The sequence below is a fragment of the Equus przewalskii genome, chromosome 16, assembly GCF_037783145.1.
Source record: "Equus przewalskii isolate Varuska chromosome 16, EquPr2, whole genome shotgun sequence".
Lineage (NCBI taxonomy): Eukaryota > Metazoa > Chordata > Mammalia > Perissodactyla > Equidae > Equus > Equus przewalskii.
Window position 1 is genome coordinate 30,986,336 of NC_091846.1, and position 27,330 is coordinate 31,013,665.

General features: G+C 36.0%; 1 long non-coding RNA gene across 2 annotated transcripts in view; it reads left to right on the plus strand.

Moving 5' to 3' along the window:
• Positions 1-5,693: 5,693 nt before the first annotated feature.
• LOC139076386 (uncharacterized) overlaps positions 5,694-27,330 on the plus strand; it is a 31,742-nt gene continuing 10,105 nt past the window's right edge. Inside the window, exons 1-3 of one of the 2 annotated variants that reach the window (XR_011527952.1) lie at positions 5,694-5,951; positions 21,642-21,799; positions 22,150-22,209. This is a non-coding gene — a long non-coding RNA (uncharacterized lncRNA). The remainder of the gene's footprint in view (positions 5,952-21,641; positions 21,800-22,149; positions 22,210-27,330) is intronic. The other variant, XR_011527951.1, reaches the window with a different exon arrangement.

A 27,330-nucleotide genomic window follows, 5' to 3' on the forward strand; every position in this document is an offset into this window, starting at 1 on the left:
CCAAGGGATGTGTTCTTTTGCAGAAGCAATGAAATCACATCTGGAACAGCAGCTGCAGTCGAAGTCCTCATTTGGTTAATTTTACAAAAACCCACTGTCATTCTCTAAGACCCATCTGTTTTCTGCACAGGTCAAATAAGTCAAGTTGAATAGGGGTGTGATGGAAATCAGCACCCCTCCATCTTTCAAGTCCTTGATGGTGGCACTAATTCTGGAGGGAACCAATGTGTGAATTCTGCCAGTTGCTAAGAAAGTCTATTCCAATCATACATTCCAGAACTTGGGAAGTAACCATAGGATGGACGCAGGAACCCACTAGACCCAATGTAAGATGCACCTTAGCTCAGACTTTATTGATCACCCATCCTCCATAAGTCCCTACTCTGAGTAACAGACCACAATGACATATGGATCATCTAAAATTAATGTCATTTCAGAGCCAATGTCCAGGAGTCTTCAAAAAATTTAAATATTTTCTTTCCTCAATCCATAGCAAACCTAGTAAAAGACCATACGCCTCTTTCAAGAAGGCTGGAAGAAAGATCAACAGTATAAATTTTTGGTAGTGTAGCTGTCTTCTTTCTCAAGGGAAGCTGCCATTCCCTTCATTCAAGGAGTTTTGGGTGTATCAACTGGTTCCCAACTGACAGTTGATTGAGGGGGCATGGATCTCTGTCGTGGTGTCAAGCTGGACATGTATGCATTCAACCGAGAACTCTTCCATTACATTTCATAAAGTAAGTATTTCATAGACTCTCTTATCTCTTTCTCAGTTGTTCTGGTTACTGCTTTGACTCCACTGTCCACTATGGTAATAAGATCCACCTTGTCTTTAGTGATTGAGTTCTGCCCCTTGTCCCCTACTCCTCCAGGATCCAATTATCCCCATTGCATTTAGGGATCTCTGTTAACTAATAGCAGTTTCCTCTGCACTTTCTGGCCTACAGAGAAGAGATAACAAAGAGCTCTTCAAAGATGCTGGAGCTCATTTCACAAATTATTTCTCAAAGTAACGTGAAAAGTGTATATTCTGGACCTTCCCGAGGTGGGTAAGCTGTTCTTACATGATAAACGCACTTTAACATTCTAAGATTCCTGAGCCTTTTAATGCCATCGTCTGAGATGTATCAAGAAAGTTCTTGCATTTCAGTTTCACATAGTATAGGCCACATTTTGGTCCATTTTTCAGCCAACCAACCAACCAACCAAACTGTTATAGTCCTTGCTAACCCTTCAAGCTGAAAAATTAATTCAGAACTTCTGCATAATTGTCCCATACCAATAAATTTAGGCTGATTTAATTTGATGTTACTTCCACCATCATTCTTCACTCTTTATACCCTTTCATGCACATATTTCCCAAATTACTGTCTATAAATTAGTAAGCAGCATAGCTCCTTGTAAGGTACGTGTTTTGCCTCACTCTTCACAGCCTACTGGGGCTTGAGTGTGGTTGTCCCTTGGTATCCACGGGGGATTGATTCCAGGACCCCTGTGCATACCCCAATCCACAGATGCTTAAGGCCCTTAGTCATCCCTCTGCCTCCTTGGGTAAGCATAGTACATAACCAGCAGGCAGTTAGTTGAATCCACTGATGCAAAACCCACGACATCAGAGGGCCAACTGTATATTTATAAGTCTAGAAGCAAAGAGAGATGGCAGAGGAGAGTCTTGAGAGGACTCAGGTGTGTCTTGAGAGGCAATAAACACAAGGAAGGCCATTAGAGTTTCTTAGGCAAATCAGGGTTAACCTCCTCAGTCAGTAATGGTGGAAGGACTGCTTCTCCTGGCAAAGAAGACTCAGCAGAGTTTAGGGGTTCAATGTTCACAGTTTCACCAGGATTTCTTTCCATTCTCTCTCAGTGTTCAGTTGAGCACATTCATTTTCTTCCACTGAATTAAAATTTAAAAATCATTAAACTCTGTTGTGTCTGTTTTCTCATATTCTAAACAGAAATCCTAGTTGTGAGAATTAAATGGCTTACTGGGCCCCAAGTTATTTGCCTCTACTTCCTGACATGGCCCCTTCTCCTAATAAGTTTAAAAAATTAGCTTAATATCGTAAATAACATAGGCTTACATATTAGATATAGAGGTGTTGAGTATAGGAAAAAAGGCTTAATACTGAGGTTAATTTATATGAAAATTCAGTCATGAAATATATGAAATACCTAGGATAAATATGGAGTTTACATGTAAGTACAACACTTAATATGGTAAAATAGGTATGGTAAAAGTAGGTAAAGCATAAAATACAGTGTAAACATAGGAACCTAAGTAAACAAATATGAAATAAATGAAAATTATAAAATGCCCATTACAATTATTTATGATATTTCATTGAAGAAAATTATTTGCTATAAACACAAAAAGTATCCATAAGCCTCGGTAATCAACAATGAATGGCAACTTCATCAAAAATTATTAATGTTATACTCTACATACCACCACCAATTTTAGAAATACCTTGGAGTAATTATAGATCACGATTATAAGTAGATTATTAGGATATTTCTTCTAATAAAATTGTTACATGACATTTAGATAAAGAATGAGGAAAAATTAAAGCCTACATGGTTTAATGGTTGGCAAGTAATGGAAGATTATTTTATTTTGTGGTTTTATTTCTGCTCAGTTATATATAACAATATAATTAAACTATTAAAAGTATATTCTACAGTGCCATAAATGTGTTTCTTGGAATTTGAAATAATTAAACATATGTAGAGTATGTGCTTTAACTCTAAATAGATGAAAGCTCCATGAAAATATAAGAGCTAAATTAATTGAAAACTGTTAAATTTAAATTTAAAATGTTTAATATGTCAAAAGGAATAGGAACATATGCCCACATTTATAACATAACTCTGTGGAGTTCACATGCTTAGTGAGATCTTAAAATGGCACACACTTAAACACAACTTGGTAAGTATTCATTGATTTTTTTAATGTACATAAAAGTGTCAAAATTATATATAAACATAGGTAAAACTAACCAGAACAATATTACCGCGGATGGATCTGCAGAAAGTACTACTATAAATTAATAAATAAATATAAAATATATATATAGGGAGAGAGAGACATATATACAAGTAGTTTTATGTTCTTGGCACATTTCAGTCTAAGCAATATGTTTTTTACTTATTAATATATCTAGTATCTACAATAACCTTTTAAGGTATATACTGTCATCATTCACATTTTACAAATGAGGAAACACTGGCAGAAAGAAGTGAAATAACATAGCCAAATTCACACAAGAAGAAATGGTTTTAGCCCAGAGTCAAACCTTAGTACTTTGGTTCTAGAACTGACACTCACCATTTTGTGACATTGCTTCTTCAGGGTTATGACAATTAGAGTCAGTTCTCATGGAAAGTGGTAATAGAGACAAAATTTGCCATCTGCACACTCAGCGTTTTTATCACACTCGTCTGCTCCCATAACTCTAAGCAGCTCTGAGGTTGCTGCCTTTTCTAATTATTCCCAGGGTGACAATTAATAACAGAATATATCACATATTGTTACATTTGTATTTGTTAATAATCATATTAGAGATGTACCTACAGACTTAAAGAAATAGATTTGAAATTGTTAAATGTGAGGTAACACGCAAAACAACGGTCACGATGGAGGCAGGGGTTTGGTAGGTGCATAATAGCAAGCAGCAAATCCTATTTAGTAACCTTTAGATTGCACTGTAGTGATATTTAAATTTTTCACCTATTCATTTTATTTGGCTAGCACTAAAAGTATAATATTCTTGCACATTTGTATTAATCAGGGTTCTCCAGAGAAACAAAACCAATAGTCTCATTCAAGGACAGGAGAAGACTGCTGTCCAGCTCAAGCAGGCAGGCAGGCAGGGGGTAAATCCTCTTTCCGTCCACTCTTTGTCCTACTCAGGCCCTCAATGGATTGGACGACGCCCATTGACATTGGGGCGGGCAATCTACTTCACTGAGTCCACCAATTCTTAGGGCAATTTCATCCAGAAATACCCTCACAGGCACACCCAGAAATAATGATCACTCTGCATACCCTGTGGCCCAGTCACTTTGACACATAAAATAAACTATCGTAATATTTTAATAGCCATTTAAACACATAATTAAATAAGTCTTCTTGGCGTTTTGGAAAAAATAAATTGTAACCAATGTCTAAAACGACAACATCATTGAAGTGGAACCATACTGAGATATGACTTGAAATTGCCAGATGCTATTTTGCAATTGTCCATAAAATAATATTTCTTAAGATTCTTGTCCAAATTCGGCAACTGACTGTGCCACCCTCACCCTGGAAATATGTTGTATTCTTTCAGAGAGAGCCTTTCAAATGGGGCTCATGTACCCTGAAAGCTGAAACAGCTCTAGTGTGGACAACCAAAGGCCAATGACCTTTGCTGTTAGAGAAAAGTGTCTGTTGACCCTTGGGCTCGTTATTTCACACACATAGGCAGTTGGATTAATGTTTCCTAGAATGGAATTACCAGTTTCCAACACAAAGTGATTTTTTTGTTGTTGTTGCAAGGATGTGCTATTTCTCTTTCTCTGAGAGACATTTTTTACTTATGTATAATAAACTTTAGAGCCAGAATATACCCTCAGGAATAGAAATGCAAGATCTGGCTTATCAAATCATTTTTTCCTACAACGTTCAGATCAGACAGTAATGAGGGAAATTAGCACCCCCATAAAAATAATTTGATTTCAGTTATTCTAAAATAAAATATCTCTATAAAAATAATGCGACTTTCTTTTCAAATGTATATTTTATACCTATGCTTTATCTTTTTTCTGTTACTGCTCATTGTCTTTAAAATGTACATTCCAATATCTTTTCAAATGCATATTTTACTATTTCCCCTTTGTTTACAAAATGCATACTTAAATTTTTTCTCAAATGAATACTGAAAACTTGTTCATGTGTGAGTCCTAGGGCTTCCTTACCCTGTGGATCTCACGACACCGTTTGCGGGAAATGTTTCATTGTGGATTATACTTATGCATAAAAGAGAACCTGTAAGTCGCATTTAAGAACTGATGACAGAGAGTCACATAGTTTGATTATAGAGAGTGTCCTAGCTTCCTTTTGCATGCAGATTGAAAAAAAAATGGCAAAAGTTGTATGTCAAAAAAAAAAAAAAAAAAAGATTCCTAGTGTGTGGTGTTATTTCCAAAATGACAGCAGCTTGAACAGAGCCATCAGCTCTCTGGTTCCAAGATCTGTGCTGAAATACCAAAAACAATTTTCCCAGAAAACAAGAAAAATCTCATTTCAGCCATAGAAATAAAAGTTTCCACTCATTCCCTAAAATTTGTAGGTTAGAAATGGAAATGAGAGTAGATTGAAAAAACAAACTAACAAAGAAAACGATAGAGGCTTTACAACTGTCACAAATGCCAGGGAGGAATGACGGGAAATGAGCAGAGAAAAGAGGAGATTTTTGTACAACTCTACTATCACCACTTTTCGTAGTAGAACTCTACATACACTCTCGGTTTGGAAGGAGAAGCCCAGGGAAATTGTCTAGGCCCAAAGGAAACAGATATCTTGGAGTCTCAATATTGAGAACCAGCTATTTTGGAGGTCTAAGGTTTGTGCGGCGGCCATATTGCTCAGGAAGCTGGCAGAATTCATCCAGAGCTATTCCTTGATGCCGTGGACGTTGTTATGGTAATGGAACGTTGCAGTGTCAGCAAAATCAAGAAGGAGCCTGGACACAGTGAGAAGTGAAGAGGCTAGGACAAAGGGTGGCAGAATCTCTAACTATTTCCTGGCTCTGTCACTTAACCAAGCAGAAATAAAGATTTTTTTGACTGTTTGGAAAGTTTGTGGCCCTAAGCCGTTTTACTTAATGTTTAATTTACAACAAATAAACCATTCAGCTTAAAGTCTATGCCTACATTTCTGAGAACAGCCAAGTAGAGAGTGTACGACAGAGGCAAGTATCTCCACCGCATTTATGAGTTAGAACCAGTTCTGAAAAGTGTGTTCTTTGTTTAAAAATTAGTAAGTACGAACAATAAGTAAAGGGAAAGTGAGCCCAATGAATCCATAAGAGTACAGTGTCAAGGAAGCTAAGGAAAAAGTCTTTCAAGAAGAAAGCTTTTCTTCTTAAAAAAAAGTTGTCAAATGGTTCAAAAGCTGGGAAGAATATGAGAACTAAAAATGTTTTTTTACACTCAAGAGATTCAGATCCTTGGTGAATTTATTCAAGATGATTTTAGGGGAGTGATGGGAGCGGAAGCTAGGTTAGAGAAGGTTGAAAAGTCAGTGGGAGCTGTGTGGTAGGCTGAATTATGTCTCCCACCAAAGATGTCTCGAGATTAGAGAGTCCCACAAAATGGAAATCTACTGTTTTTTTAAAGAAGAATATCTCATAATGTATGCGTTCTTCAAATCATCACATTTTATACTTTAAATATCTTATAAATTTAATTTTAAATTATACCTCAATAAAGCTGAGAAAAAGAGAAATATCTTTTGGGGGAGCAGAAATATATGTGTAGATGAATATATGAGTATGTATATGCATATAGCTATTTACGAAGATGTATATATATGTACACACATGAATCTAAATTGTTTTTTGTTCAGCGGAACAGTTATTTCTTTGCATGTGCTTTGGTAAAAATATCTTTTTCACCTATGCTTTAGAATAACAACCAGCAAAGAATATAAGTAATCTGTTCAGTTATATATAGTCATAAAAAGGAAGCTAAAGCTACCAAACCCCTCTTCTATTCACTTCTCATAGAGTAAGGCTCTCAATTAGTGGAAAATCCACCATATGCTTATATCCTTCATTTGAGCTTAACTCCTATTGTGTCAAATTTATACAAATAAATTTAATTTTAAATTTCCAGACCATATGTTGAGTTAAACTTGAAATCTCCTAGGAGGCCTACAATAAGATAAATATTCAAATTGGTGAAGTAAATTTCCACAGCATAACCCCTAATTCTCCTTATTGCATTTCCAACCATTTTTATCCGAGCTGCAGTGCATAAAATAGACATCATATCATCCTAGGCATGCCAATCATATGACTCTAATTAATACAGAAAACCTAATGTGAATCGCACCTTGGCTAACGTTGCTGCTCCACAAAGAGTTTCTCAAAGTACTTTATCAAGATTCTGTGGTACAGACCTTCACAATATAAAATGAAATACTGAAATAAAGTCACTTTCTGAAGAAGTAAGACTTTCAACCCTCATTTGAGTAATCATCACTCTTTGAACGAGGAAACAGAAGAAGCAATTATCTTGCCTGAATGAGCAGACTTCTCCCATTTCAGAGAGGACTCTACTGGTGACCTCAGTTTGCATATGTTTTGCAGGAAAATGAGCTGAGGGCTTTCTTGTAGGAAGGAGTTGGGAAAATAATAAGTGAGGGCTGGGGTAGAAAGGAACAAGGGTGGAACCAAGGAAAAATCCCTCTTTTGAGTTTGTTCAAGAAAACTTTAAAAAGATCTGATATCTTTTTCTGATGAAAATAATGTATTTCCTTAAATATAGAAGCCGTTGCAGTTGCCAAGAGAACACATTTATTATATTGTTTTTGAAAGAGTATAGAAAGTATCTGTATAAGGTCTTTTTACAGCAAATCCAAGCTGCAGGCAAACTGGCCCGCTACTTGAGTTTTATGGCGGTGGAAGTTTCTGGGAGATATGAATATTACAGGAGCCTCTGACAAGCCTCAATAGGGTAATCACAGTGCAGACCCCTAGGGCTTTGAAATAAGACCATGTCCTCTTCTGGAGACAACTATTCCATGTTTGAAAAGCAGCTCCATGCTTGCCATTGGGCCTGACAGTGACTGAATACTTGACGGTGTGCTACTGGGTGACAATGAGATCCTGGTATTACCATGATACTATCATGAGATTGTGATCCTGGTATTAGCCAATCTTGCAAATCTGGAAACAAATAAATAACAACAAGGGTAAGAGAGAGCCCACATTTTCTTGCTAAAAGGATAATCTATATTTTCTATTAATTATTTGTATTTTCCCTCATCCTATTTTCCTCCATTTCTATCATATAGAAGAATATGCTGATAGTGGCTAGTTTCAATTTAGATTTCAGGTAGGACTGTGATTAGGTTGATATCAACCAGTTATAATATGATAACTGATAGGCAGACAAAGAAAAATGTATCCTGAGGGGCAAAATGAGAGAGTTGTGTTAGGTATTCTCATTTTCCATCCCAGATCCACTCCCTACTGCTCTCCGCTACTTTCTTTGCTCCTAGAAGTTGTCCCGAATCTACAGATTCAAATGAGTTCCCTTGTCTTTTAATTGGATGAGTTCAGAACTCAGCTATAGCCACACGTTCTGGGTTCAGAGCTGTGACCATCACAGCTTTGCATGGCTGCTACTTCTGGAATGTTCCAGCAGTCCATATCATTTCCTTTAACTCTGACTACACATGTGTGAAAGCCTCTTCCCACAACTGTCTTTAACTACCTTTTGAGGGTACCATCTGTTTTCTGATGGTCTCTAACAGAGACAGCTGTTTTTATGCAGCTGTAACAAAAGGGTTGGTGAAAAAAGGTAAAGGAACTGTTCTTATGAATTATATGAGATATAAATTGCACATCCCTAAATTTCATGGGACCTCCAATCCTTACCCTATTTCTTATATCCTGCTTACTCTCAAACCCTTGACCAGCGTCTCTCCACTTTATAAGCAATCAGAGATTTTCATCACATCCTTGATCCCAATGGTGCTGGGAATCAGGGATGTGATAAACTTGCAGTTGGGGGAGGATCAGGAATGGAGTGAGGATGTCTGTTATGTTTGTGACATGGCAACTTTAAAAAAAAAAGAGAGAGAAAGTAAAAACTTAATTTTCAAGGTCTGAACAGAATAATTCCCAGGCCAATTGTGCCTGTGCCCAAACAGCAACATCCAAACGTCACGTACTCTACTTAGAGATGTTTCAGAATATTAATATCCAGAAACATGAATAGATAGACTAAATTCTATCACACATACTACAAAATCAGCAAGAGGAAGATTCCAGCTTTCAATTATGGAATGAAATTTTCTGAAGGAGAGTAAAATTGTGAGAAGGTCTTGTTTAACGAGAATACATTTTCTTTATGGATTTTCTGCAGGAGTGCAAATCCACCATATCTCTTTTATAGCATTAGAAATGCCTTTATTTACTTTTCAATATTTATTTGATCCTGATCACTTGAAAATTCATAAGGATTTGGTCAAGAATATGCAAGGAAAAACAAGTTTAGAGTAAGTGAGTAAACATTGGGCATGTGAACTTTTATAAAGCAGAAGATATATATTGAATTTAGATCAACTCTACTTTTGTAAAAGTTTATAGCTATTTGCCAGCTTCTTTAAAAGCAAATACAAGCAAACACCCATTTTCCATATTTATTTTTAAACTTCTCCCCCTGTATCTTTCAGGTGAATATATCAGTTTTGTTTCTGAGGGGTGTGAGCTGTAGAAACATGATGTCATTTTGTACTTCTTAAACTGACAACTATTTGGCTAAAAGTTAGGACTTAATGATAATAGAGGGATTTTTGCACCAGAGTTCCAAGTACCAACCTGACTTTTCTTTCTTCGAATACTTTCTCTTTTACTCTACAATTCGTTTTGAGGCACAGACCAATAACACCATTGTAGGCATAACTACTTTCTTGGAGTCTTTTTGTTAGAGTATCTGAGGCAAATTTTTTTCCATACATGCCATTAAAATCAATTCATGTTTCTGTGTGCGGTTGAAATTGGACCCTGAATTGCCTCTAAATAACAGCGAAAATGGAAAGTTGATCTCCATCCACCATTTTAAACTTAATTCTTTTTTATGCTGTCTTTGATCTCCTTTTGATCTTATTTTTTAAAAAGTTCTGCATTTGTAAACCGTTCTCTTCAATGCTTGATTTGAGATTTTTATAAATCTGAAAAAATAAATGCTACAATAGAGAAATATTGCCAGTAACTTAACATCTTCTTCTCAATGTTGCCATGTTGTTCCTCCTTCAATCCAAACCCACCCTCTTGGATTCTCTCTCTCTTTCTGACTCACTCAGTCTTATTCTTACTTTCTCTGTAACCTGTCACTTTCTCTTGTATGAGGATCAAAGTAAAAATGTTATAGTGATTGAGTCTGATGGAAAAATGAGAAATATATTTCAGAGATCTAGATTACACTCTTCCCTGTGGCATTCTAGCAGAGTGAAATTTAGAGCAAATTACTAAACCAATATTCACATATAATTCAATACATGCATAAAGTAGTTTGAATAAGAACTATTCACAAATGATTCTTTTCCTTTTATCACAATTATTTGAGTTAGAAGACTACTCCTGTAGAGTTAATTGTTAGCTTTTCTTAGGATCCATGTCCACATTTTGATGAATTTTCACCTGTGATTGATGTTTTTGTAAATGTTGACTTATCAGATAGGAGTCTTTCAACAGAATTATATGTTTATATATGTAATTATATTCATAGCAATGTTAATTATAATGTATATGCATAATAATGTATAGATTTAATATTAGATAATTAATTGAATTACAGATTAAGCACATCATTTTATCTCTAGTGGTCTCATAAATAAAATTTATTTTTATTATTAAATAATTTTAGTCGCATACAAGTTAGCCAGCAGCACGGCTTTTAACAATTGATAATTCTCTTAACCCCCCCAGAGCGTTAGTTTCCTTGTTTGTCCACAGGAAACAATGATCCTGGCCTTATGAATTTATTGCTGAATTTAAATACAGGATATACGCAGCCAGTTTTTGCAAAATGACTTGCAGGAGCTAACCACAAATTGAGTGGTGGTGGTAGTGATGGTGGCGGCAGCAGCAGCATTTGCTGTAATTTCTCCGCTTTGTCTTTCAGCAGTTCCCGCAGGTCATTTAGAACTGGAGAGATGGATGTTTCCTTCTGCTGCTATAACAAATTACCATAAACTTAGTGGCTTAAAACCGCTCAATTTTATTATCTTAGAGCTCGGAATGTTAGAAATCCCCACTGGGTCTTACTGGACTAAAATCAAGGTGTTGTCAGGACTGTGTTCCTTTTGGAGGCTTAAGGGAGAATCTGTTTCCTTGTGTTTTCCAGCTCCTAGAGACTGACTGTATTCCTTGGCTCATGTCCCCTTTCTCCATCTTCAAGCCAACAAATTTGTACCTCTCTATGCCTTTTTCCAAACTCTTATCTTCCTCTGCCTCTCTCTTCTGCCTCCATCTTCCACTTTTAAGAAACTTGTGATTATATTGAGTCTACCTGAGCAGTCCACCATAACGTCTGATCTCCAGATCCTTAACTTACTTAATCACATCTGAAGGTCACTTTGCCGTGTGAAGTAACATTTTCATAGGTTTCAGGGATAATAAGAGGAAAGCACTCATGCGCTCACAACTCAGCTTAAAAAACAGAATAACGTGAATATCTTTGAGGCCAGTATGTAGTCCTAACAGATCCAAGTTTCCTCTGTCACACACCCTAGTAGTCGTTATAATGCTAAATGTAGTAGTATAAACATACTTTAGATTTCCTTTCTAATATACATACACATACATCTAAAAAGCTGTATTTTATTTGTTTTTTCCTATTTATGAATTTCTTATATAACTGTTTTTGAGCAACATGATTTTCAAGATGCATCCGTATTGATGCACAGAATGATGCTTCATTTATTTTATGGTTACATAGTATATTTTGTATAAAGACATTGCAATTTATCTCTTCTAATATTGATGAGCATTTAGGATTTTCTTATTCCCTTGCTATTAACAATACAACTTCAGGCACTCTTATGCACATTTTCTGGGGCTTATAAGTGAAGTTTTCTCTAAAGAAGATGCCTGTTATTAGGATTGGCCTGATGCCAGTGTGATAGTCCCATTGCTTAACATTGCTGCCAACATTTGGTATTGCCAGACGTCTTAACTTCTGAAAATATATTGTATATTAATTTACATCTCCTTGGGATTTTAATTTGCATTTCACTTTTCTGTAATGATATTATATACGTTTTTGCATGCTGAGGCTGTTGGGATTTTCTTTTCTATGAAGTACCTGGTTTCCGTATTTTGCCTATTATACCCATTTTGCTTCTTTATTCAAAGGGTTTATTTAATAATTCTGATACTAATCTTTTTTCAGTTAGAAGTGTTGTAAACATGTTTCTGGTTTGAAACTCATCTTTTTATTATCTTCCCTAACAAAAAATCATGAAGCTATTCTCCTGTATTTTCTCATATTTTCAAATTTTGCCTTTGATATTTAAGCTTTAGCTTCTCACTCAAACATTATAAAGACAGGATAGACTCTACAAAATCTCTCTCTAACCATACTTCCAGAGGAACGTTGGGGTTCTAAGACTTGCATACAAATTGGTTTTGTGGGAGCTAATGAAATGAAGATTCGTGATTGGAAGGGAATCTAGATATTTCACTTTCATCCTTTCATTGGTTAGTGTACAGAACGCCATGCTACAGGTGTGTTGAGTGAGTCATGTGACCTGAACGAGTGACAGTTGCTGCAGAATCTGTCAAAGGAGCTATCAGCACACAGGATCGGATGTCCTGTGAACGGATGAGTTCACTAAGGCAAATCTGTAAGGAGGCTGAGAAGGAGTGGGGTAGCAGAAGAATCAGAAGAGCTTAACTTTGAGAAAGTTAAGAGAATTTTGGTTTCAAGGAGGAGGGTATGGTTTACAATGCTAAATGCTCATTGTAATAGATAAATAAGAACTAAGTCTTCATTGGATATAGAAATAAAAACTCAGGAATAGTCTTGCTGAGAGCTTGTTCAGTGGATGAGTAAAGGATGAAGTTGATGTTGCCAAGACTTGAAGAATAAATGGGAAAAGAAGAATCAGATGTAGACATTTTTGATGCCTGTTTCAAGAAGCTCGGCAATGCCATGTAATAGAGAGGGAAATAAAACTAGAGGAGACTTGAAGTGCAAGAACAATTGGGAAACACGTGATGATTTCTCAAAAATGCAAGTAGAAAAAGAGAGAAAGTATGGGGAAAAAAGCTTTAATAATTGGAATGAAATTCCTGAGGTAGCATTCATGGAATCCAGAGAACAAGTAAAGGAGTTAGCCTCAGTCAGAATGAGATATTTTCTTTGGTAATGAGGGAAAGAACTTAGTCATAATACACCATCACTTTTGTAGATGAGGTGTGTCAGGAATTCAAAGGAGTTCTTATCTGATTACTTCTATATTTCTGTGAAGTAGGAGACAAGATATTCTGCTAAGAATGAGTGGGAGGGTAATAGGGTAGGAAGGTTGAGGAGATAAGAAATGGTTTGATGAGATATTACGAAAAGTGGAGAAAAACTTTATCAGAACAGAGAATTGGTGAGCAAGGTAAATGGCCCTGTTGAGCTCAATTTATAGAAGTAACTTTCTGAGGATTTTGTGATTTTCTCTAGTTGGACTCAACTGCCCGGGTATCAGAATAAAGAAATCAGTCTGTTGGATTGTTTCAGCTTTGGATTTGCTAGGTGGGTTCAAAAATGGAAATTGAAAACGGAATTGAAATTATTCACAAAGGCGTGGTTGAAGAAATTGATCAGTTAGCAGGTCAAGAAAGAAGAGAGTAAATCTGAAGTAGAAATAAGATCTTATATATAATTGATTGCATATCACAGAAGTGAATCCAAGTTAGCCTGATGAAATTTAAAGAATTAAATTTTTTGCATGCACTCACTCACCTTGGTCTATTTCTAGGAAGTATTAGATGATTAGGAAGTACTAAAGACACAGACACATATAACTTTTCTGTCAATCTGTTTGATTTGCTTAATCATGCTCTTTCTAACGTCCTTTTGATGGGAGAATATTTTGTCCACATTTAGAAAAAGTACTATCAAATATTTTCTAAACTCTTCGTTCCTTTTCCTTGGAGCACTAATCAATTCTATATTCTTCCTAGATCTTCCTACAGGCTTCTTGTGTGACATTTTTAAGCTGGTGTTTTCAAGCTCTTGTAACCAAGGATACATATTAAAGGATAACACAATTTTAGAAAATCATTTACCCCTTTGATCCACAAAATCTTATAACTTTAAATCAGATTAATGTCACTTATGACATTTCTTAGTGAGATCAAATATATGCTACGTGTTTTGGTCATTTAATTTTGTTCGGTATATATTCTTAGCTTTCTATAAGCCCTTTCCCCTGCTGAATTTTAGTTGATTAAGGTAGTGATTTAGAACTCACTGGAAGACACAGGTAAGTGTTGAAGTCTACACATAAGATTGTTAAATTGGCTTGAGTGGCAGTGGGAAATTTACTAGCTCATTGCAATGGTGGGAAACTTGGGATGGAACAGCGGATGATTTTACCAGTACTGTCCCTCTAAGTCCTTATCTAGATGTTCATTACTACTTCCTAGGACCACGTTCTTGCTGTTGGCACATTAAATATCTTCAGGTTATGATTCATCATTCTGATTATTGTATTGCAGTTTTATTGTACATGAACTGAAACAATTCAGATTTTTTTTGTGCTCTTACACAGATTCCACTCCAACAGTATAAACAAGAAACCTATTGAAAACTGTACAATTACACTGAAGTTGAAAATATTCTTTTGCTCACATTTTGTATTTCATCCTTCTTACAGATTATGAAATATTCAGTATTTTTATCCTGAGACACATTGCTCTTAACATATTTGGCACAGAAGGTTATCTTTAAAATCCCCTCTAAATCTCTCAAATTAATGTTCTGTGTAGTGAGCACCTGCCAGCTTTGATCCAGTTATGGGATTAGACATTTTTGAATGATTTTTGACTCTGAAGGTTGTTTGCATGCTGTTACCAAAGCTGGCTGTGTTTCAGCTCCAGCATCTTCTGCTTCACAAAGAATTTGCTGTGAACATAATAAATGTTTTCATCTAATTTTATAATTATCGTACCTAGGAGGTGCCTTTATTAGAGCTTGGCACTCTTCTGCAGATAAAACTGCTGCCCTTGTAATTGACTTCAACCAAGCGAGTTCTAAGCCACAGTATTTCCTTGGAGGTGGGCTGGGTGGCAGGGAAGGCTCCTCATTATACCTCTTTTTCCCCAATAAAAATAAATAAAAGTTTATTTAACTTCTACACATCAAATTAGATGCCTTAATAAGACAAAGTTAATTCAACATCCATATGGTGTAACAGGTTATAATAATATTATTAAATGGGGAACTAAAACTGATCAGAGAGAAAACATTAAGAAATAAATACTAAGCCAAAGGACAGTGATCTGTTGTGTATAACTTGTCGCTTCAACCTTCAGTGACGCTCAGGATGATGTATACATGTGGCTCATTCATCTTGCTTTATTTCCTAAACTAAATGAAAAGAATCTCTTTTACTTTTTGAGACACGTTTTATCTCCAATAATTTGTATATCTTTGTTTCACAGAGTTTCTAACAAAGAAGGTCTGGATCCTCTTGTAACAGAACAATCATTCATCCAGAAGCTAGTGCTCTCAGAACCAATCTGTATAGTATTTTCTCAATAAACATTGAATGAATTTAAATGGATGTATATGTTTTATCATATACAAAGAAAAAATTCCATTTAGCTACTCAAAAAAGAGCTAAAATTAAAATATACTGAAGTAGAAATTTGTTGAACATTTTATTTCTTCTATACCTAAAAAAAGATATTTAAGACTGTTCCCAACTCCTTTATCAGAGCAGATGGCTACATTAGAGAGTAGGTATCTCTTTCACACTCAACTTCGTGAGACTAAGTCCCCTCAATTTCCCTTCAGCAAAGGTCCCGTTACCCTTAACTTACGGCAACAGGTTTTTAAGTTTGATTTTTTTTAAACTACAGATGCTAGTTCTCTTTCTCAAAACTGGTACCTGCAGTTGAAACTACAATGCATCAAGCAGTAAAATAAGTGATTCAAATTTAAGAAAAAATAATGTCTTACCTGCAAGGAGGGTATCCCTACTGGCCGAGACAAATAAGTAAGTTGGCAACTGCACCAGAGTCTATGACTAGTGTAATGGGAGAAAATAATGGGATGCTAGGAGAGCATAAGAGACATTTTTAACCCGAGGTTGTAGGGGTCACAGGAAGGTCACTGAAGAAAGAAGATCTTTGCTGAATTCCATAGTAAGAGGCCAGGTGAGCACAGGCCCATTCAGACAGACAAACCAGGTAAAAAGATTTAAGACAAGGAAGATCACAGAAGGTTTGTACAATAGCTTAGTCAGTAGACAGCTGTACTTCTCATTGAGATGGGAATCAACACTCTGTAATGTGAAAAGTGTATAAATACATTAAAAATTTTTCATCTTGAAAACATTTAGAACGTGGAAATCATAAGCCTCAAATCCCATGTTGCTAGACCTGAGCTAGAAAAAAGAATGGAAGACAAGTTAGACTTGTTACCAACGTACCGATTTAAATTACTAACATACGTATGTGTTATTACTTTCCAGCACACCAATTTCCTTTCTGTCCTTTACAGAACAGTTGCCTCAATCTTATGCGCATTCTGTTCATGCTATTTTCTTCCAGTGTCTACCTAGAAAACTGTCACCGTTTCTCTCAAAAAACGCATATATAATATTCTTTTTAGACTCGTGTAGAGTTCAAACTCATCCATTAATGAACCTTTAACTCTCGCAGATGAGAGCTTTCCTTCCTCTCTCTCACTCTTTTTCTGTTTCTCTCTTGCCAAGTGGAAGAGAACATGAAACATAGTGACGCTGCTGCCACATGGGTGTTAAGCTAGACACTGACGATACAGAGCAGAAAATCAAAAAAATTTACTCTCCTGGCTGGTTACTCTCAGCCGTGAGGTGTGAAGTGAGGGGTGTATTAAATACTGGAGTGGTCTCACAAGTTCTGGTGCTTGGAGCCCCTGGCCTGGGAATGTCTGGGAATGGAAAGGGGTGGGAATTTGAAAAAATGTCCCCAAGTTATGCGAATTTATTTTCCCTTATTTCTGCCTCCTCCACACTTTGAGAGCCGCTGGTTCTGAGCTGCAGAATCATTTGCAGAGCTACGTTCAAAGGGTCGTAAACTTAGATGGTAAATAAGAGGCAGAAACGACAATTTGGAGTAAATGTTTAAAGGTCATAATCTAACATTTATTTTTGGATCAAAGTGAAGTAGGAAGTTGTTAGAAGTCTGTGAAGAAAGAGCTAACATGAATAGCCATTTTAGGTAGATGGTATAAAATGAAGTAAGCAGAGGGGAAGCTAAAGTTTTAAAAACTAAAATAGAGATGGACCTCACCCGAGGAAAAAGCTGTCAACTCAGAAACTATAAAATATAAGTATATGAAAACATCATGAGATGAATTTGAATTCCAGAAATATTTGAATTTGAATCCCAGTTCTTTCATTTATATGCTGTGTGACAATGAACAAGTGACTTTACCACTCTGAGCCTGCTTTCTAAGATGTTAAAACACATTAGATATAAATATACCTCAAATTGTTTGGTTAGTATTAAAATCACATCATTCATGTTGATGAAGTGGAAGTTTTTGTTATTATAGATATATAAATGCAATTCGCAGATATTTACCAGTCCCTCTACTGGCAAAAAGATTCCAACTCTCTGAAGGCTCGGACCATGGTTAACATTTTTAGCAATAAAGCATTTTTTAATTAAGGTATGTACAGTGTCCTTTTAGACATAATGCTATTGCACACTTAATAGTCTACAGTATAGGCTAAACATAACTTTTATATGCACCAGGAAACCAAAAAATTTGCGTGACTCACTAATATTATTATGATATTCGCTATATTGTGGTGGTCTGGAACCAAACCCGAAATATCTCCAAGGTATGTCTCTATTTGTTTTCAATAATAAAATAGTAGTAATAGGATCATACTAAGAACTATGGACAGGGGCCAGCCTGGTGGCATAGTGGTTAAGTTTGGCAGCTCCATTTCACCAGGTTCACAGGTTCATATCCTGGGTGTGGACTTACACCACTCAACAGTCATGCTGTGGAGGCAACCCACATATAAAGTGGAGGAAGATTGGCACAGATGTTAATTCAAAGTTAATCTTCCTCAGCAAAAAAAACCCAAAAAACAAAAGACAAAACTACAGACATTACAAAAGACATAAAGATTGTGCATTATTTGGCACAACTTAAAAACTTCTATGAAAACACAGATAAAACATCTACTCCTATTTTAAAAATATCTTCAAATATGTGACACTGTAAAGATGTCACTGCTAGCACCTAGGCCCTACTGTAGACAACACATTTTCTCTATAACCTATAGCAATCTAAAAAGGGGACATTTTCCCTCTTCTACAGAGGAGAAAATTGAGGTTAAGAGAGATGAAGTATTTTACATGTGGTCCTGAAACTACTAGGTTGGGAGTCTAGGATTTGATCCAGAGACCATCTGCCTTCACAGCTCATCCCTCTCCACTGTAATACATGCCTGAAATAACTGTTTGTAGGTAAGTTTCAGTCTTTCCTACCTAAGTTTAAGCCCTTATTTTGTTTTACATTCAATATTACAAAACGCTTTCTAATTAGTCTCCACACCTTTAGTTTTCTCTCCATTGGCTCCTTTCTATACCTATTTATTGAGTAATTACTAGGTGCCCGGCACGGTTCTAGGTACCAGGGATACAGACGTCCCTTTTTTCTTGGAGCAGCCACTCTAGTGTGGGAGACACACAACAAAGAAATAAACAAATGTGTAGTATATGATCGGATGATAAGAGTGATAAGTACGACTGAGCAGGGTAAGAGGACTGAAAGTTAGACAAAAGTTCCAATGGAGTGGTCATTGATAATAAAGTTAAAGTGAATTAGAGCAGACAATTGAAGGAAATGAGAGAATGAGCCATGTAGAAATCTGGGAAACTGTTCCCTGGAATAGCAAGGCATGTGAGGGTGCCCTGTGTGGGAAAAGGACAGTGTGGGTGGGGCAGAATTTTCAAGAGAGAGACAGAGAGAGGGATAGGTGATGACATCAGGGAGATAGAGACCAGACCTAGAGCCTCAAAGGCAGAGTAAGGATTTTGGCTTTTTCTCTAAGTGAGTTGAGAAGTCACTTCAAAGTATTAACTAGAGAAGTGACACTATCCAGCCTCTACTTTAGAAAAACATCACGGGATCTACTCTATTTTTATCCAAAATACTGCTGGTTACCTTTCCAAGATACAGCATCAGTCAGGCTGTCCTCGCTCACAAACCCACAGCACCTCATCCTCACATGCCATTGGCTTCCGCTCCTATTCAGAGGCAACAGCTGTTAGTGGTGGTAGTGATGGTAGCAGTCCTAATAACAGTCTCTACTCCATGACCCCCAGCTCTATAGAGCTCTTGATCTATAGCGTATTTAACCTTTCACAAATGTAATTCTTTTGGAGACGCCTTTATTTCCAACGGAATATCCATTTACGTCTCAATGGACATTAATGTTCTTTACAGTTTTGGAAATCCTGTTTTGAAGAATGAAGGTAAAACTCTGGCATTCAAGGCCCTTTTATTGCTGCCACATTTGTTTTTCTCTTTGCGGATGGTCGTTTCTTTATCTACTTCCCATAGTTAAGTTCTAACAGTTCTTCAAGCCTTGCTCAAATCCTACTCTCCCTAGAGAGTCTTATTTGATTTTTTTTGTGAAAGTAACTCCTTTCTCTTGTGATCTTCCGTGATGTTGATTCATACCCTTTTTATGTTACTTACCATTGACTATATTCTATCCTATACATGGTTGTCCATTTCTTATTTCTAATGTAAGGATCCATGAGGGAAGGCCGTGTGCCTAACCCATCTTTGTGCCTAATATAGTGTCTTAAACACAATGGGAAATGAATGGCCATGCCAGCAGTCACTTAATTCTTAATATGATCATATCTATTCTGATTGCATGTATCATTTACTTCCATGATTCAGTCATAATCTCTTTTAAGTAAGAATCTGTGCTTGTCCCTTTAAAGTGTCCCCCATATGCTCGACGTGGATGCCTGTAACTTTACCTTCAAGTCTTCAAAAGTTTCTCGACTGAAGGGCCGATTAATCCTCCAGGATGGAGAAGTTTGCCAGCGGGTTAAAAGATTCAAATCATCCCTAGGGCTCCATTCTCAAAGAGAGATTTCTCAGTTTCACAGTGTTTGTGAAACGCCCTGTGCACTGACAAGAGAGAGCAAGACAGAGAGGGCAGGTTCCAGGCCATTCTCCAGAGGCTCTTTAAAAAGCTGAAATGCCACAATTGGGGTCAGAAACCTTAATCTTTGCCATCGCAGTTTTTATTGCTCTGGCGTGTTTTGATACACTCCAGAGAGAGCTGTCATCTTATCTTGCTTATTCTACAGGTTGGGAAACTGGCTTGCAGAGAATATGGTGAAGTAAGAGGAAGATGTGAAATAAAATCTCCATTCTACTCAGTCTTAGAATATTGTGTGGAGGTGTAATATTCTAGTTATTCAATTAGAGAGATAAAGGTAAATTGCAAGAAAAAATCAATCAATTAATTATGATATATGTTTATTTTCGCTTTGATATTTTTTATAATGTTACTTCATTAGTACAAATTAATAAATGCACCAAATAAGTTAGATATAAATCTGAATGCAAAGTAATAAGTTTTCATAAAACTTTACATCCAATAATTAAGAAAAAACCCTTTATTTTATTTGCCAATTTGCAAATAAACACAGGCAAATGATATGGAAAATGTCAATTCATGGTTTAGGCAGATCCAGGCCAGACCATTTTATATTCAAATATTGTCTTACTATTTAAATTCTACATTATTATAATCTTACTATTTGCCCTTCTATTGCTATATGTCTCTGACACATAAACACTTGTTTGAGATTCAGCCAAATGGACACTAAATAATTCACTACTGAGCTTCCTGCATCCTACAGGGAGTCAAAAGGTAGGATAAGAGAAAGACATAAATTTAGGAAAGAATGAGAGATTCAAGATTTTAGTCCATAGCACAGATAGAAGAGCACAGATGAGACAGGAAAATTTATTCAAAGATACATGGAACAAGTGAGAATGATGCAATGTTTGGTACAAGTGGTAAAATTACAATAATATATTCTAGTAATGTTGGTCCACCAAAATATTATAAGTAGCATTATTTTTTTTCCTTCAGCATCATTTGAGTTTACAATTCCTATCAGAGAAAAATAAGAGCTTGGTGAAACTGACGCAGCATAACTTAGTTCTTTTATAATCTAAGGGAGAAATCCTAATGATTCTTTGAAGCAGGAAGGAAGGCTAGAAGGTTTAATTCGATGGAATTAAGATTAATAAGGAGTAATTTGATGAGCGTTACATAAGAGAAGAGTTTGGCTGGGACTTAGTCCAGAAAATAATTGGAGTATTGAAATTTCTTTTTTAAGGGAACGAAGGAAAGACTATAAATCTCTTTGAATACTTTGGGTTTATTTGTCCCATCTATGATGAAGCTTCATCTTGAACTTGTTCCTCTCGATGTGATAAAGTCTTTTTATTGGGCTTGCTGGTATCATGTTATCTATAATTCATTAAATTACTGCTTTGTAATATTAACTGACTTTTTTTGAAAGCTCTAGAAAACAGAAATAATTCATCCTTATAATAAAATTCAATGGCTCCTGTTTTTAATTTTTATTCATATCACTGTCTTTCAGTCCTGAAAAACGAAAAAACCAACTAAAGTGCCAGCATATCTCAGGGTAAAGTGAGGAGAATAAAGACAACTGAAGACCCCACTTTTTCTCATCTCTTGTATGAAATGCAAATTTGTCACATTGATCCTTATAAGTTTAGAAGATTAAATGCTACTTTGGTATGTCCAACAGAACTTTTTATAAAATAGATTTCCTTTTAATATAATGGCTTAGAGATTTGCATCTGGTTCTAGAAAGACAGCACGATATTCACCTTGCACACCCCTCTTTAGGGCTTACAGTTTCCTAATTTAAAAGGAGACTGGAATGACAGTAGGAAAGGTGGTGATATTATTGTTCTAACTTTGTAATTATTCCATGAGTTATTCCTTATCTTTGATTTTAAAACAAAAATTTTAAAATAATGTAAGTTTTAATGGAAATTATCTTTTGTCGCTAATGTAAACATATTCTTTACACTAAGTTAGAAGGCTTTTATCAGGTAACATGGGCATCTTTTTATCTGCAGCAGTAACAGTTGGCTGGCATTGAAATAAATTCACGGCAACTACAGAGCGCTACAGTCTAGGTGAGTGAATATCCCTAGTGTTGGAGGTTAAGTCCTAGCCTTTGCTGGAGAAGCTTACATTAGAAGTGTTTCTGTAGAAGCACAAGAGTGTGGAGTGGGAGGGTTGAAGTGTTTATGCCTTGTGCTAGTTTAGCGAGAAGGCTTTTTCATCCTCTGTTTGTAAAACTGTGTATTAAGAATTGAAATTTAATGAAACATAAAGAGGCCAAGTCAATCATGAGGCTTTGAGCCTATGAAAGATCAAATAGATGTAGTAGATAAATTCACGCAAGCAGATAACAGGTACATACTCAGTGATGAGGCTTCTCTGTATGCAAAGTGCAGAGCAGGGTGCTGGGGGCAAGTGGAGATGCATGGACCGTTCTCCATGCCCCTAGAAAGCTTTAACATTGTTGAGGGAGACAGTATCTAAACCCATAAAGCATCAAAACCCCAAACAGTGAGCACGTGCATAGTAAAGATGTATTTAAAAGGCATCTAAAATAGATTTTTGCATATAAGCAGCCGAACAATATAGCATACAATAACATCTTCTGAAATAAGAGGGATGTCAAATGTAATTCTAAACACTTAGGAATTTCAATTTAAATTCCTTTTTTTTGTGGAAGAAAACAAAAGCTGTCCTCCAGATTTTTTACACTCTCCATCATTTTTTAGTGCTGCACTTCATCATCATCAATTTGTTTCCCTTTCAATTTACTAGGGCTTGTCTGGTTCTCAAGTCCCTAGTGGAAAAATGAGTACATGATTATGCTATTTGGAACACTTCAGTAGTGACAGGGAAACTAATGGCAGGAAAGAGTTAATTAATACTGTTCTCTGAGGTTCCTTACTATTCCTAAATTGTTATTTTAGATTTAATTATTTTCCACTATGTGATTACATTCATTTAGGAAATAATTTAAGAGAACTGATGCTTAAAACCTATATTAGCAGACATGTATGAAAGGAAAAATACCAATTCAATAAAGGCTATGATTAAGCACAGAAGAAATAATGAAGACAATCAAGAAAAAAAATCAGAATCTATCATATCATGCAATTTTTTCAAAAACCTATCATGTTCTCTGTGAAAATTGTATCCAGAAATTTCTTCAGTTGTAGCCAGCAAAATGGACAGACTTACGATATAAGCACTGGAATGGAATAGAGTGAGAACTGAGGAGACCAATTTTACGTCTTTCTCTCATCTCTTGTGTGACAAGACACAAATGCTCTCTTGTCCTACAAGATCTTCTAAATGATCTTATAAGAGATCATTTTAATCTCTCTCTCTCTCACTCTCTGCATTCATCACTGTAACATTTGGTATTTTATGCCATTCAGTTTCAAATGTGTCCCCACAAGGTAGGGAAAAGGCTAAAAAAATAGCATTTTATTGGAGGAGCACAAGGCTGTTTTAATACTTTCTTTTGCTGGCGTTCAGCATACACTAATTTCTGTTGAAAAATGTTTATCAAGGGGGCTGCTCTTTGGAGAAACAAGGTTTTAGGGAGACAATGAAAAATTTTTAAAAATCTTATTTCACCCATAAAATTAGGTGTAGATCAAGTGTTATGCCAACAATGGATCTGTTCCCTGTTCTTCTTTCCTTGCAGTCAAGTCTTTAATTCTGTATTTTCTATGTTTGAAGGCAGAGACAACACTGGGCGAGAAGACCTTTTACATTTGGTGTAAATTTAAAGGGAGTCAAGAAAATCAGTCACTTTCGAGCTACATGTAATTTTACACTAAAATGATTTTGTTCACCTTGTGTTGCAGCACGATTAACTTTCAAATTCTTCAACATGTTAAATGTTTATTCAGAAGGTAAAAATAGTATTATATTAATTACAAGGGTATGTTTTTCTTTGGAGCCAGACTGCTTGGCTTTAAATCGCAGCTATGCCACATTCTGTGATCTCAGGCAATTTTCCCAAATATCTGCAGCTCAGCTCTGTGACTGAAAAAAAGGAGATAATAATAATAATAATAATAATAACAATTTTCTCATGCTTTCTTTTTTGTTTTTAAAGATTGGCATCTGAGCTAATGACTGTTGCCAATCTTTTTTTTGTCTGCTTTTTTTCTCCCCAAATGCCCCCAGTACATAGTTGTATATTTTAGTTGTGGGTCCTTCTAGTTGAGGCATGTGGGACGCCACCTCAACGTGGCTTGATGAGCGGTGCCACGTCCGTGCCCAGGATCCGAACCAGTGAAACCCTGGGCCGCCCAAGCAGAGCACGTGAACTTAACCACTCGGCCACGGGCCGGCCCCTCATACTTTCTTATCTGAACATTAAATTAGCGTGGGTATGTGTATGTGTGTGTATGGGAGAGAGAGAGGGAAGGAATGACAAAAAGAGAATTTAGAAGAATACAGACATAGAGTAAGCTGTAAATATCAAATATTACTTTTATTATTTTTCATTATTTACAATATTAATGTTATTTACATATATTACTTTTATTGAAACCCTGTAAAAAAAAAAAAGCACTCCTCAGTAATACGCATTAAATATATCACAATTGACATTGGCTATCATCCTCCAAAGGAGGCTTATTCTGATCATTTTAGTAATCTTCCAATAACATAATCCTGCATTCTATAAATTTGAATTTTTTTATTCTTCACTCCTAGCAATATGTTTGGGGATTGCTGTACTATATTTATATGGATATATACATAAACATAAACTATTATTCTTTTTACAAAAATGAAGCACTTTTTGGCATTAGTCTATATCTTGATATATATATCAATATCTATAAATTCATTTAACAATGTCAACGTCAATATACATTTTCTTTCTATTGTTGGATAACAAATTATCACACATTTAGCAATTTCAACAGTACATGTTTCTTATCATACAACTTTCATAGGCCCGGAGTCTGGGCACAGGTTAGCTGGGCCTTCTGCTCTTGGAATTTTCAAGGTGCTGAGAGGGTCTAGGGTCTCATTTGAGCCTCAAGATCCCCTTCCAGGCCCAAGTGCTTGTTTGTATAATTCAGTCCTTGCCACTGTGCATCTCAAGGTGTTTCTTCAAGATGGCAGGAGAGGCTGATTTCTATCTCTGATCTCGCCACCCTCTATTAAAGGTTTCACCTGATTCAGTCAGACCCACCAAGACTAATCTCCCTTCTAATTAAGTTAAAGTCAACTAATAAGGGACCTTCATTATATCTGCAAAATTCCTTCACCTTTGCCATATGATGTAACGTAATCATGGCAGTGGTAGCCCAGTGCTTTTGCCATGCTCTCTTGGTTAAAAGTAATTGAAAGTTTCCACATACACTCAAAGGGGACAGGGTCATACAACATACATAGATCACTGTGTGGTCATCTTAGAATTCTGTCTACCACAACGTTTCTGCAAGAGTGATTAGTCTATTTGAACTTGTTGCTTCTCTGGTTATTGAGTTTCTCACTCTGTTCTGATTCAGCTTCTTTTTCCCCCTAATTTGATTCAGGCTTTTGCCTGTCTGAACACAAAAAATTACACAAGTAAAAACACTGCTACAACATGTGTGAACTGTGCTGATGTGTCAGGCAAGTCTTGGGCGTGTCTGCTTTATGTATGCTTGCCACAGAGTAGAAGATGTACAATAACAAGTAAATGTCCAGCACCTGGAATTGTGTCACTTTCATATTAGGTAATTTTAGCGATGACTGTAAATTTTGGACACTTTTTGCCTGACTTTTTTGGTAAGGAATGAATTCAGTTGTTAGGGATTATTAGTGATTTAACTTACAGGCAGACATGTGTTACTATCCTCTCAAGCATCTAGATCAGTTTAATTGAAGAGTATATTCAGTTTTCAATGGGCACTGATAAAAAAAAATTTGAAACTACTTATCTGTACAATTCAGATTTCTGAAAACTCTGCAATTCAAACAAGATATGGAAATGCATGCTGAGGTTGACATACCACCAATAAAAATCCACAAACCCTGTATGGCCCTGCGTAGCCATTATTCTCTGGTTATTCTTATTTATTATAAGGATCAAAATGCAACCTTCTAAAACAAATATACAGTCATAAGATTCTACTGTTATCAATGGCAAAGACAGTGATTGAGGTAAATGTTTTGAGTGATACTTTGCTTGATTAAAGAGTCTATTGCTCTGAAAAAGTTTGAAAGCCACAGAAAAGGTTGAACACCGATAGCATTGGAAAGATAGGATCTATAGCTAGTCAAAAAATCTAGGAAACTCAGGGGCCTCATCAAGTAAAACAAATTCAATTATTTTTCTGATGTGACTTTTGGAGCTTTTTTATAATCTGACCATATTCACTCAAGCTGAACACAGGACTACTGACATCACCTCTTCCAGTTAAGAGTTCGTGGTACTCAGTTAAGACCCCATTCATGCTCTCCTACAATGATAGATGCTCACCTATCTTGTGTGGCTGAGTGAGCCATATATCTCAATAAATAATTCTCCTACCACCAAGATCTGACTACATGTGTTTTATCACGTAAGGTCAGATCTTTCACGTGTCAGCTATAGTTTTGATTAACTGTAGGCTGCATAAGGTGCATGATCAAAGTTTCCAAACACAGCAGAGTTCTTGCTATGTGCCTCCTAAGGGACAAAGAGTCTTCTCCTGGAATAGAACCAGGTAAAGACCTAAATCTAAACATTCTGAAGTGTTAGGTTTCTCAATGTGTTTTCTGATCTTCCTGAGGTATAATTGACATAAACTAAATCACACACAGTTAGAGAGCATAATTTGATCAGTCTTAACATATGTACACACCACAATCAAGGAAAGGAACATTTCCATCAGCCTCGAAAGTTTCCTTGTGTCCCTTTGTAATCTCTTCCTCTACCCACTTCCCCACAGAACTACTGTTCTACTTTCTTCATTACAGAATAACATTTCTGGACATTTATATAAATGAATCATTCTGTATGTGCTCTTTTGCTTTTTTTTTTTGCCTGGCTTCTTTCACTCAGCTACTTGTTTTAAGATTCATCCATGTTGTGGTGAACATCAATAGTTCATTCTTTTTTATTACTGAGTCGTGTTCCACTGAGTGGATATGAAATGTATCTTGATATGTTTTTGAAATTATACCTTAGAGATAATTAATATAAATATCCATAAATCCACCTGATTATATTGCAATGG